Below are 11,001 nucleotides of genomic sequence, written 5' to 3'. Positions count from 1 at the left end.
GCGCTACTGAAGGGTTTTAGCGCCTGAAAACTGGCGCAACACGCCGCATTGCGGCGCTATTCCGGCGCTGCGGTGCCCGCTGCGGTGCGGCAGGCTCGGGACGTGCAGGCCTCCTCCTTCCGTTAAGGAGGAGCTGCCTGCACCCGGCCGCGGCCCGCGCAAATCTCTTCAAAAATGAGCCCGGCACCTCGGACAAGTGCCGGGCTTGCATCTGTTCCGGGGGGGGTGGGGGAGAAGTCCGGGGAGGGAGCTGCGGGCAGGCGGCCGGCGGGAAAGCGGCCGGCCGCCGCGCCTCCTTAAAGCGCCGGCGCAGACTCCGCCAACACTCGTTTGCCGGAGTCTTAGTTGCGGCTGCCACTGGCGAGGCGGCCGCAACTGAATTTCGGCTTGGGGCCGGGTTACCACGGCAACCGGGACGCTGTGCACACCGATGACGTCATCGGTGCCGGCGCAGCGCAACCGGTCTACCGCCGCGGAAGGGCCCCAGGCAATTTAGGAACCGGCGCCAATTGCAGCGCTAGGCCCTCTAGCGCCGCAAAATCGGTGCTAAGGGCACTGAATTTCTAGGCCCAGATGTTTACTGGTGGAAGTCCATAACGAATCTAAACAACAGAGGCTCTCTAGCGCCTTTTATACAGGGGTGGTCACTGCCGGTACTGCAGTCTGAGACCAGTTATTCTCTTAAAGGTACATACACAACAGTTCCTGTTTGATTTTTTTATTTTAACCTCTGACCTGACCCCAACCCACCATTTTTGGGGAGTTAAGATTCAGCCCATTATTTCTTGTAGGAATGGAAGAGTGGAGGGAGGCTAGGCTGGTCAAGTATCACAGGAGACATATGACACACCTACTGCTACTTCTCCAGAGTATACAGATCAACGAGTTTCTATCTCCAGCTGATCCAGGAGCCATGCTTGCGGAGGCTACACTTTATCAGGAAAGCTAATGAATTATGACATATACTGCCATGTAGTCAGTAGTCCATCGCAACCCTTGATATTGCACTGCCAGTGGCTGTGAGAGTCACCACTAATAGAATTTGTGTACTATGGGGTGATTCCAAGCTGAAACTAGAATTCTCACACAGCACATTATTGGAATTTTGAAGGCACACTTCAGATACCTGGATTGGTCTAGGGGTGCTCTGCAATAGAGTCTGGCTAGGGTCTCGAATCGTGATGGTCTGCTGTATAATTTTACCTTACAAAGAGCCTTTTTTCTGCAGCCTGCAATTCCTGTGCTGTTGCATAAGCAGCCTGGCCCTACCTTCTTTCTGTCACGTGCAGGCATCTGAGGGGGCTGGTGGGAGTGATACTGTCCTGAGATACAGCAGGATCATGAGTGTATTCTACAATCACACTAGTACTGGCTCTACCTAGACACTAATCAGTGGGGAAAGCAGGCTTAATGGTACCAATCAGATGAGCGAAGCACTGCAACCCTTTGAAGCTAGAAAAGATGATCCTTTCCAATCTTGGCCTAGGCACCCTAGGCCTATACGGCAGCAGTCTGAACATGCATAGCAGAAGGTAATTTGGTCAACTTGGCCCAGTGATGGCATGCTGGCCTTTGAGTAGATTGTAAATTCAAGCTTCACTCCAGAGATGAGCACGTAATCTCAGCTGGCACTTGAGTGCAGTACTGAAGGAGTGCTGCACTGTCTGAGATGCTGTCTTTCAGATGAGATGTTAAACTGAGGCCCCAGCTGCGTGGACAGTTGGATATATATGATCCCACAGCATTTTTGGAAGAAGAGTAGTGGAGCTCTCCTGGTGTGCTGGCCAGCATTTATCATAAGAACATAAGAAATAAGAACAGGAGTAGGCCAATCAGCCCCTCGAGCCTGCTCCGCCATTCAATAAGATCATGGCTGATCTGATCCTAACCGCCAATCTACTATCACAGAACCATCTCCTGAATCTAACAGAATTAGACACACAAAATAGGAGCAGGATCAGGCTACACGGCCCCTGGGCCCGCTCCGCTACCCACAGGGCCATGACCGATCCGAACCTAGACTCATGTCCAAATTCCTGCCCGCTCCCCATAACCCTTTATTCCCTTTACTTCTAGGAAACTGTCTATTTCTGTTTTAAATTTATGTAATGATGTAGCTTCTACAGCTTTTTGGGGCAGCATATTCCATGGACCTACCACCCTCTGAGTGAAGTAGTTCCTCCTCATCTCAGTTTTGAAAGAGCAGCCCCTTATTCTAAGACTATGCCCCCTAGTTCTAGTTTCACCCATCATCGGGAACATCCTCCCCGCATCCACCCGATCCAACCCCTTCACAATCTTATATGTTTCAATAAGATCGCCTCTCATTCTTCTGAACTCCAATGAGTAGAGTCCCAATCTACTCAGCCTCTCCTCATATGTCCATCCCCTCATCCCCGGGATTGACCGAGTGAACCTTCTTTGTACTGACTCGAGAGCAAGTATGTCTTTTCTTAAGTATGGACACCAAAACTGTATGCAGTATTCCAGGTGCGGTCTCACCAATACCTTGTACAACTGAAGCAATACCTCCCTATTTTTATATTCTATCCCCCTAGCAATGAAAGCCAACATTCCATTGGCCTTCTTAATCACTTGCTGCACCTGCATACTAACCTTTTGAGTTTCGTGCACCAGAACCCCCAGATCCCTTTGTACTTCAGTACTTTCCAGTTTCTTGCCATTAAGATAATAACTTGCTCTACGATTTTTCCTGCCAAAGTGCATAACCTCACACTTTCCAGCATTGTATTCCATCTGCCAAATCTCTGCCCACTTACTTAGCCTGTCTATGTCCCCTTGCAGGTTTTTTATGTCCTCCTCACTCACTACTTTCCCTCCCATCTTAGTATCATCTGCAAACTTTGATATGTTACACTCGGTCCCCTCCTCCAAATCGTTAATATAGATTGTAAAGAGTTGGGGACCCAGCACTGACCCCTGCGGAACACCACTAGTTACTGATTGCCAGTCTGAGAATGAACCATTTATCCCAACTCTCTGCCTTCTGTTAGATAGCCAATCCTCTATCCATGCCAGAATATTACCCCCAATCCTGTGATTTTTTATCTTAAGCAATAATCTTTTGTGTGGCACCTTGTCAAATGCCTTTTGGAAGTCTAAATACACTACGTCCACTGGTTCCCCTTTATCCACCCTATATGTTACTTCCTCAAAGAACTCCAGCAAATTTGTCAAACATGACTTCCCCTTCATAAAACCATGCTGACTTTGTCCTATTAAATTATGATTATCCAAATGTCCTGTTACTGTCTCCTTAATAATGGACTCCAATATTTTACCTACCACAGATGTTAGGCTAACCGGTCTATAGTTTCCAGCCTTCTGTCTACTGCCCTTTTTAAATAATGGCATTACATTAGCAGTTTTCCAGTCTGCCGGGACCTTTGCTGAGTCCAGGGAGTTTTGGAAAATTATTACCAATGCATCCACAATCCCTACCGCCACTTCCCTCAAGACCCTAGGATGTAAGCCATCAGGCCCAGGTGATTTATCCGCCTTGAGTCCCATTATTTTACCGAGTACCACTTCCTTAGTGATTTTGATCGTGTTTAGCTCCTCCCCCCCCTATAGCCCCCTGTTTGTCCAGTGTTGGGATATTCTTAGTGTCTTCTACTGTAAAGACTGATACAAAATATTCATTGTGTTTTTGCCATCTCCATATTTCCCACCATTAATTTCCCGGTCTCATCCTCTAAGGGACCAACATTTACTTTAGCCACCCTTTTTCTTTTTATATAACTATAAAAACTCTTACTATCTGTTTTTATATTTTTTGCTAATTTACTTTCATAATCTATCTTCCCTTTCTTAATCAATCTTTTTGTTATTTTTTGCTGTCTTTTAAAGTTTTCCCAATCCTCTATCCTCCCACTAGATTTGGCTATCTTATATGCCCTTGTTTTTAGTCGAATACTATCCTTAATTTCTTTACTTAGCCACGGATGGCTGTCTTTTCTTTTACACCCTTTTCTTCTCAGTGGAATATATTTTTTTTGGAAGTTGTAAAATAACTCCTTAAATGTACACCACTGATCATGTATCGTCTTACCCTTTAATCTATTTTCCCAATCCACTCTACTCAATTCCGCTCTCATACCTTCATAGTCTCCTTTATTCAAGCTCAGCATGCTTGTTTGAGATCCAACCTTCTCACCCTCTAATTGAATATGGAATTCAACCATGTTATGGTCACTCATTCCAAGTGGATCCTTTACTTGGACATTTTTAATTAATCCTATCTCGTTACACAGGACCAGATCTAAGGTTGCTTGCCCCCTGGTCAGTTCAGTTACATACTGCTCAAGAAACCCATCCCTAATACACTCAATGAACTCATCCTCAAGGCAGCCCTGCCCAATTTGATTTGTCCAATTAATATGATAGTTAAAATCCCCCATAATTATAGATGCTCCCTTATTACAAGCCTCAACTATTTCCTGATTGATACTCCATCCAACAGAGTTGCAACTGTTCGGAGGCCTATAGACTACGCCCACTAGTGTTTTTTTCCCCTTATTATTCCTTACCTCCACCCAAACTGTTTCATTATCCTGATCTTTTGATCCAATATCATTTCTCTGTATTACAGTGATTCCTTTTATTAACATAGCCACCCCACCTCCCCTTCCTTCCTGCCTGTCCTTCCTGATCGTTAAATAACCTGGTATGTTTAATTCCCAGGCATTGTCACCCTGCAGCCATGTTTCTGTAATGGCCGCAAGATCATACCCATATGTAGTTATTTGTGCCATTAATCATAATCATAATCAACTTTATTTTCATTGTTAGTGCACAAGTGCAGTACAACGAAATGTAGGCTTGCGGCTCCCGAGAGTGTACATTTAGATTAAGACATTTAAACATTCAACATTCATTTGGCTTGTAATACATTAACATAAACATAACCATAATAAAGTGCATTGGCAGATGTGCAGGCTTTAGAGTTTATTTGTGGAGTTCAGTAGGATGACAGCCCTGGGAAAGAAGCTGTTTCTAAATCTGGTCGTTCGGGTGTGAATGCATCTGTAGCGTCTCCCAGATGGCAGGAGGGTGAACAGACTGTGGCTGGGGTGGGTAGGGTCTTTGATGATGGTCCGTGACCTCCGTAAACAGCGTTTCTGGTATATGTGCTCTATGGTCGGTAGCCGGGTGCCGGTAATGCGTTGGGCAGTTTTGACTACCCGCTGCAGGGCTTTCCGGTCATAGTAGCTACAGCTGCCATACCATACTGTGATACAATTCGTCAGGATGCTCTCTATTGTGCAGCGGTAAAAGTTAGAGACTCGTCTATTTTGTTACAAATGCTACGTGCATTCAGATAGAGAACTTTCAAATATGTTTTGTGACACTTAGTTCCTGCTTTTGCCCTTTTTATTACTTTACCTTTTACTCCATACCTTCTGCCCCTTCCTGACACGCTCTGGTTTTTAATTTCCCCACTGTACCTAAGTCTAGGACCTTCTCTGTTGTCATTTTCATTATTTGCTCTCTCGGAACCTCCCCCCCACTAGTTAGTTTAAAGCCCTCTCTACAGCCCTAGTTATATGATCCACCAGGACTCTAGTCCCAGCACTGGCCAAGTGAAGCCCGTCCCAACGGAACAGCTCCCTCCTGCCCCAGTACTGGTGCCAGTGTCCCAGGAAGCAAAACCCATTTCTCCCACACCAGTCTTTGCGTCACGCATTTAACTCTCTAATTTTATTTGTCCTAGCCAAATTTGCTCGTGGCTCAGGTAATAATCCAGAGATTATTACCCTTGAGGTTCTGTTTTTTAATTTGACCCCTAGCTGCTCATACTCCTTTAACAGAATCAGCTTCCTAGTCCTATCTACGTTGTTTGTACCAACATGGACCATGACAACTGGATCCACCCCCCTCCCACTGCAAGTTTCTTTCCAGCCCAGAGGAGATGTCCTTAACTCTGGCACTGGGTAGGCAACACAGCCTTTGGGACTCTCGCTCTCGGCTGCAGAGAACTCTATCTATCCCCCTAATAATACTATCCCCTACCACTACAACATTTCTATTTACTCCCTCCTCTTGAATGGCCCCCCGTTCCACGGTGCTGTGGCCAGGTTGCTCATCCTCCCTGCAGTCCCTGCTCCTGTCCCCACAGGGAGTAAGAACCTCGAACCTGTTGGTCAAGAGCAAGGGCTGCGGCTCCTCCAGCTCTACCTCCTGGATCCCCGTACCTGCCTCACTCATAGTCGTATCGTCCTCTCCCTGACCATGGGCTACATCTGAATTAATTAACTGCATAGGTGTGACCACCTCCTGATACACAGAGTCCAGGTACTTCTCCCCCTTCCTGATGTGTCGCAGTGTCTGAAGCTCAGACTCCAGCTCATCAACACGGAGCTGAAGTTCCTGTAGCAGCAGACACTTGTCACAGACGTAATCACCGTGAGCCTCAATGGGGTTCACCGGCTCCCACATCTCGTAACAGTAACACATCACCTGCTCCATTCTATGTAATTAATTAAATTTTTTATTGTTAGTTATGGACACCCTCTGCCCGATTTTGGATGCTAGTATCCCCTTTAATTAATTGGATTTAAATTAAATCAATCCCTCTAGTTACACCAGTTAAATGGTTTACCAACAATCACTCTGCACCAGAAAGGCCTTATTAACTACAACCCACAGAGTTAAAGTTTGATAAGAGCACCTAACACCCCACTTACCCTAACTCACAGCACTCTTTGATGACTCGCACTCAGTGCTTGCTCGCACTAGGACTGGTCTTTTTATACTGTTTGTTTGTTTACAGCCAAATGAGTCACCCCTGCTGATTGGTTAGAAAACTGGTTTCCACTGCCTGCTGTGCCAATTTACTCCAACTGCAGTGTAACCTTGTTTTACTCTTCTTAAACCAACAGAATCCCAAATATTTAACTTTACCCCTTTACTTAAACTGCTTAAAGTAATCTTATCAAGAATGATTTAAAGAGAAATAACAATTAAAGAACTCTCACTCTTACCCAAACTCACAGCACTCTTTGATGACTCGCACTTACCCTTTAACTAATTAATTAAAATTAAATGAATCCCACCAATTTCACTACAGTTAAATGATATATTTAAGGGCCCTGGTTTACAAACTGTCCCTGGTACACCACAGCAACCTTAAAAACTATAAACCACAGACTTAAAGTTTTAAAACGAGAGAAATACTCCAACCAATCACCTACCTGTTTTGTGGTGACGTCACACCTTGAACACTTTTTACCTCTCTCCTTGCCGGAGATTGGTACGCCTACCTGAGCCTCTGGGGCCTCTTGTAGTCACTCTGCCGCGCTGTTCCGCCTCCACCCGCTGCCGATGCCGCACTGAGGCCTACCTGAGCCTCTGGGGCCTCTTGTAGTCGCTCTGCCGCTCGACCCCACCTCCAGCCGCTGCTGATGCTGCACTGAGGCCTACCTAAGCCTCTGGGGCCTCTTGTAGTCGCTCTGCCGCACAGCTCCGCCTCCACCCGCTGCCGATGCCGCACTGAGGCCTACCTGAGCCTCTGGGGCCTCTTGTAGTCCCTTAACCTACATTACTAAAAGAGGTTATCTGGTCATTTATCTCAATGGAATTAGTGGAACCTTGCTGTGCGCAAATTGGCTGCTGCGTTTGCCCACATTACAACAGTGACTACATTTCAAAAGTACTTAATGGGCTGTGAAGTACTTTGGGACATCCTGAGGATATGTAAGGCGCTATCCAAATGCAAGTTCTACCTACCTTCCGAGTAGGAGTGTCTGCTGCAGGTCAGCCTGGAGCTGCTACGCGCTCGAGTGGCCTGCAGTGCTGTGAAACCATCCATGTGGAAGCCGATGTTGGCTGTGAATTCCTTGACATTCCCTGCCATTTGCATGATGTTCTAAGAAACTAGCAAGAGAGAATACTCTGCAAGCATTCCTCTTAAAAGTAGACCTGTGGAGTCTGGGTCCTGAAGCTCCATCCCCAGCTTGACCTGCCCACTCTCCTCTGTGTTAGAACGGGATTCTGAGAGTATGATGTTTTTCAATAACCACACGGATGCTGTAACTTAACAATCAACAGGTATTTACTGGAGGAGGGTAGTCTCAAGACTGGGGGTACAGAGGCATGCGCAAGGCTTATATACAGGTGTGGTCACTGCCGGTACTACAGTATACAGGAGCTGTAAAAGTAGTTCTGTCTTAAAGGTACATACACTACAATTCCTCCCCTTTCAGATTAGTAGTACCCCTAATATTCAAATAACAATTAACACTTTAACATGTACATTAAACAACAATAGTCCATTTATAGATTCAGTCTTTGGGGTGGCTTCCTGATCCTTTCGGGATAGCGCCTTTCCTGAGGTTCTTGTTCTTGGTGCGGAGGCGATTCTGGCCCCTTTTCATGGGGTAGTTCATCGGTTTCCACTGCTACTGGTTCTGAGGTAGATGCTACCGGTATGTCGGGTTCATCCCCAGGTACTCGAGACATGGGGTTGACGCGTTCCTGTGACGCTAAGATCTGATCGACGTGGCGTCTCACAATGTTCTCCCCGACATCCACTGTGTACATTAATGGCCCCTGCCTTGTGCATATCGTTCCGGGTTGCCATTTCTCTGTTCGGTAGTCACGGGCCAAGACTGGTTGTCCTACATTGAAGCTCCTTGTCGGCTTCTCATTGATGTGCTGGAATTGTTTATCCTCAACATTTCTTCGCACATTTGGTCTGAGCAAGTCCAGACGAGATCTCAACCTTCGGTTAAAGAACATCATGGCCGGGGTCTGGTTGGTAACTGCATGTGTCACGTTTCGGTAGGCTAATAAGAAATTGTCCACCTTATGCTGTAGTGGAATTTCATCGTCGCACATGGCCTTTATCGCCTTCTTAAAGGTTTGTACGAACCTCTCAGCCAATCCATTTGTGGGTGGATGATACAGGGCGGATGTGTAATGCCTTACCCCATTCCTTCTCATAAATTTTCGAAACTCTTCGGACACAAACTGTGGTCCATTATCAGAGCAAATCTGCTCTGGCAAGCCGTTTCTGGCAAATATGGTCCGTAGGACTGCAATCATTTTTTCTGTAGTGGTTGAGGACATTTTTATCACCTCAGGCCACTTCGAATGAGCATCCACTGCTATTAAGAACATTGAGTCCATGAATGGACCAGCGAAATCAATATGCACCCGTTGCCATGGAGAGGAGGGCCACTCCCATGGGTGTAGAGGGGCATGTGGTGGTGCATTTTGGACCTTCTGGCATCCTGAGCAGCTCTTGGTTAGGTCTTCGATTTGTTGATCGATTCCCGGCCACCACACATAAGCCCTAGCAAGGCTTTTCATTTTCACTCCTCCCAGATGACCTTCATGTAGCTCATTTAGCACTCTCTCCCTTAACAGCTGTTCTCTTCTGGATGAGAATGCTGGCAACAGTGAGTCGCCATGTGTTGGCCATCCCCTCACCGTCAAATCATATACCCGAGACAGCGTCGGATCATTGCGGGTCTCCTTCTCTATATCCGCGTTCGTTACTGGCAATCATTCAATTATTGACGAATAAAATATCTCAATAGGGTCCACTGCTGGTGCTTCCTCCACAGTAGCCAGTGGCAGGCGCGATAGCCCATCAGCGTTTCCATGCTGTTTCGTGCCTTTATATTCTATTTCATATTGATTCGCCCCTAGAAACAGGGACCATCTTTGTAACCGTTGTGCAGTCATCACTGGAACGCCCTTCTTAGGATTAAAGATGGAGACAAGTGGTTGGTGGTCAGTCAGCAAGGTGAACTTCTGCCCATGCAGATAGTGGTTGAATTTTTTTACTCCCCATACTAGGCTGAGGGCCTCCCTGTCAATCTGGGCGTAGTTGCGCTCGGCTGAGGTTAGTGACCGAGACGCAAAGGCTACTGGCCTCTCCAACCCATCTGGGAATTTGTGTGACAGCACCGCTCCAATACCATAGGGTGATGCATCACATGCCAAACGAGTTGGTAGTGCTGGGTTGAAATGGGCCAACACCTCTTTTGATGTGATCAATTCTTTACACTTCTGGAAAGCTCGTCTACGTTCGTCATTCCACTTCCATGGTACCCCTGTTTGCAGTAGGGTGTTCAGTGGGTGTAATACCGTCGACAAATTCAGTAAGAACTTGTGGTAGTAGTTTACCAGCCCGAGGAACGACCTCAGTTGTGACACATTTTCCGGTGCTGGAGCCTTGACTACTGCCTCAATCTTTTCAGGGGACTTATGTAACCTCTCTTCATTGATGACGTGGCCACAATACGAGATCTGTTTCTGGAAAAACTCGCACTTGTGGCGATTAGCTCGTAGCCCATACTCCTTTAATCTGGTGAGCACCTTCGCCAAGTTGGCGAGGTGATCACTGTCATTTTCGCCCGTGACCAGGATGTCATCCAAATAACACTGGGTCCCTGGAATCCCTTGCAGGACTTGATCCATTGCCCTTTGCCAAATAGCCGGAGCCGATGCTACCCCGAACACCAGCCGGTTGTATTGATAGAGACCTTTATGAGTGTTAATCGTAAGGTATTGTTTCGAAGCTTCTTCTACCTCCATTTGCAAGTACGCCTGGGCTAGATCAATTTTGGTGAAGCGTTTACCTCCAGATAACGAGGCGAAAATATTCTCAATTCGTGGAAGCGGATATTGTACCGTGTGAAGGATTGGGTTCACTGTCACCTTAAAATCCCCACAGATGCGGACCTTCTTTGGTTCCCCAGGCGTATTACTCAACGACCTCTTCATTACAGGAACGATGGGTGTAGCCCACTCGCTCCAGTCTACTTTGGACAGTACTCCTGAACGTTCCAACCCTTCCAGCTCTGCTTCGACAGCTGGTCTGATCGCATAAGGCACTGGTCTGGCCTTAAGAAACTTTGGGCTTGCATTTTCCTCTATTTTAATCATTGCTGTTATGCCTTTCAGTGTTTCGAGTCCCTCCTGGAACACTTCTTTTGCGTCAGTTAGCATTTTTGACAGTCATCCATGTGT

Source organism: Somniosus microcephalus, chromosome 10 (genome assembly GCF_052327205.1).
Source record: "Somniosus microcephalus isolate GS21.2 chromosome 10, FLI_Smic_1.0, whole genome shotgun sequence".
Lineage (NCBI taxonomy): Eukaryota > Metazoa > Chordata > Chondrichthyes > Squaliformes > Somniosidae > Somniosus > Somniosus microcephalus.
Note: the sequence above shows the minus strand (reverse complement) of the source record.